The sequence below is a fragment of the Nannospalax galili genome, unplaced genomic scaffold (genome assembly GCF_000622305.1).
Source record: "Nannospalax galili isolate Female #2095 unplaced genomic scaffold, S.galili_v1.0 scaffold680, whole genome shotgun sequence".
In the NCBI taxonomy this organism is placed as follows: Eukaryota; Metazoa; Chordata; class Mammalia; order Rodentia; family Spalacidae; genus Nannospalax; species Nannospalax galili.
The window spans coordinates 1352301-1355192 of NW_008348218.1; the positions used below are offsets into that span (position 1 = coordinate 1352301).

The 2892-nt window shown below is 41.5% G+C and overlaps 1 pseudogene; it reads right to left on the reverse strand.

Moving 5' to 3' along the window:
* Positions 1-598: 598 nt before the first annotated feature.
* On the reverse strand, positions 599-1338 carry LOC103743589 (annotated as a pseudogene).
* Between the last annotated feature and the right edge of the window lie 1554 nt (positions 1339-2892).

A 2892-nucleotide genomic window follows, 5' to 3' on the forward strand; every position in this document is an offset into this window, starting at 1 on the left:
TCTAGGTATTTTATTATTTTTTGAAGCTATTGTAAATGGGAGTCCACCCTCCACCCCATGATTTCTTTCTTGGTGAGATCGTTATTGGTATATAGAAACGCTGATGATTTTTTTTTTTTTTGACAAAGGACCAATTTCTAGTTGTTTATTTAAGGATAACTTAAAAAATATTTTATTTATTATTTTTATTTTATGTGTATTGCCTGCATGTAGGTAAGTGCACACATGACTTGCAATGGTGGCAGAGGACAGAAGAAGCCGTCAGATCCCCTGGAACTGGAGTTTCAGACAGTAGTTAGCTGCTATGTGGGTGCTGGGATTCGAACCCGGGTCTTCTACGAGAACAACCAGTGTTCTTAACTGCTGAGCCATTTCACCAGCCCTGTTTAAGGATAACTTTTAAAAAGTAAAATGAGATTAAACATAAGATTAAGATACATAAACCAAACCATGTAACGAAAGGCCTTGCTGGGAAGCACAATGAACACGGGAAATAGTTCATGGACACAGAAACGTTCACTCTTAGGGTTAAGCTGATTCTTCCCCAGTGTCAAGTTTTGCTCAGCCTGAGCTCTGGCTCCATTTCAAACTGCCTGTGGCCCACTCGGTCTAGAAAAGCTTTCCGTTCACGTGTACCCCCCCTTCCCTCGGTTATGGATGGCCAGGTCTTCACCAATCCCTTCTTCCTCCTTGGCCTCCCAGTCCATCTGGACATCCCAAGGGTGCTCATGTCCTGTTTCTTGGCTCCACCCTCTCTGTTTCTTTAGGATTCTCTTCCGCTTTGACCAACAATTTACTTGAACTTGTCTCTTCAGTCTCCTGCTGTCTTAACTTGGGGACACTTTCGACTTTGCCCGGCATCGTTGAGGAAGCTGGCCCGCAGCTCATCCTCCTCTTTCCCGGCGTTCCCTGACCCAAGGCCTCATCTTGCTGTTCATTATCTTCACTATTACTTCCTCTGGATTCTTCCTTCCATCCTCTTCTTCGTCGCCTAACAAGAGGCCACGTTGTTTTCTCTTTCTGGAGGGAATGTTCTGGGCCTTCCTCTTTTCCCTTTGGTTTCTGTGTCTGCTCTTCACCATCTACTTCATCTTCCTTCACCAATTCATAGATGTCTCTTCAGTATGTTCTCCGTCCGACCACGCATAGTCCTCATCCTCCTCCGACATGGAGAAGCCTTTGAAGTCAACCTTCCATGCCGCTGCAGCTCTGGACCTGCAACCCACAGGCCGGCCACAGCTGCCCTGAAACAGAAAAGCTCCAAGGACAGACCCTAGAGTCGCAGGGGCAACCGCTAGGGCAGCCCGGGTGGCATGTGCGCACGAGCAGACGGCGCATGGCGCCAGAAACCAGCTACTGATTCCACTACTTTGCTGAAAGTGTTTACTAGGTCTTTGAGTATCCTGATGGAGCCTTTCGGATCTTTTAAGTAGAGGAACATGTCACTTGCAAAGTTAGATAATTTGACTTCTACCTTTTCTATTTGAATCCCTTTTTATTTCTTTCTGTTTTCTTACTGTTCTAGGTAAGAGTTTGAGCATTGTACTAAGAATGGAGAGAGTGAGCACCCGTGTTTTGTTCTAGATTTTAGAGGAAAAGCTGTTTGTCCCCATTTAGTACAAGGGTCATAGATTTGTCACTACAGCCTTTATTATATGGAGGCATGCTCCCCCCATTCCTAGTTTCCCCAGGGCTTTTATCATAAAAAGATGCTGAACATTGCCAAAGTCTTTTTCTGCATCAATTTGAGATAATCATGTGATTTCTGTTATCAAGTCTATTCATAAGTCGAATTACACAGTGATTTGTATATGTTGAACAAACGTCGCATCCCTAGAATGAAACAAACTTGGTCATAGTATCTGATCTTCTTAATGTGTTTTTAAATTAGATTTGCAAAAATTTTATTGAGAATTTTTGTGTCTATGTTCATCAGAGTCATTGGTCTACAGTTTCCTTTCTTTGTTGGGACCTCATCTGATTCTGGTATTAGGGTAATACCAGCTTCATAGAACGAGATTGGTGATTGTATTGGGAATTTTGTTTAAAATCCTATGGTTTCTGGGTATAACATTATCCACCTAGAAAAAGTCACCTCCATCCAGACTCTTTTTTGAAAATGCACTTTAAATGTATTTAAAGAAAATTTTTTTATGTGTAAGTGTATGTGCTTGTGTGAATTTATATGTACCACTTTGGTGCAGGAGTTTATATGTACCACTTTGGTGTGAGTTTATATTTACCACTTTGGTGCAGGGCCATGGAGGCCCGAGGTGGACAAATCCCTTAAAACTGGAGATAAAGGCAGTTATGAGCTACCTGATATGGATGCTGGAAACTGAACCTGTATTCTCTGGAAAATCATCTCTCCAATCCTTACCTCCTATTTTTAGCTTATGTGTTTCCATATGACATTTTCATGTATACTTAGTTTTGGTTAACCCTCCCTCCTCCTCTCCCCCCCGCTCTGTCCTCACCCCCATTTAAACCTTTAATGCTCAGTGTTCCCTGTCTCAACTTTCTTATCCTGTTTGTTTTGCTATCTTCTCCCTTAACACCTTTCTCATGGCTTCTTCATAGCTTTCTTACCACTATATACAGTCCGTATTAAATATACAAATCTAAAGATTCAAAGATTGGATCTCATTGTGAGAGAGAACATCCAGTATTCTTCATGGGCCTGAGTTATCTTAATCAGTAAAATATTTTTCAGTTCCATGCATTTTCCTGAGAATGTCATAATTCCAGTTTTCTTTACAGATAAATATAATTCCATTGTGTATATGTTCCACATTTTCACTATCCATTAAGCAGTTGCTGGACATCTAAGCTGATTCTATATCCCAGCCATTGTGAACAGAGCAGCATTGAACATGGGTATGCAAGTATCTT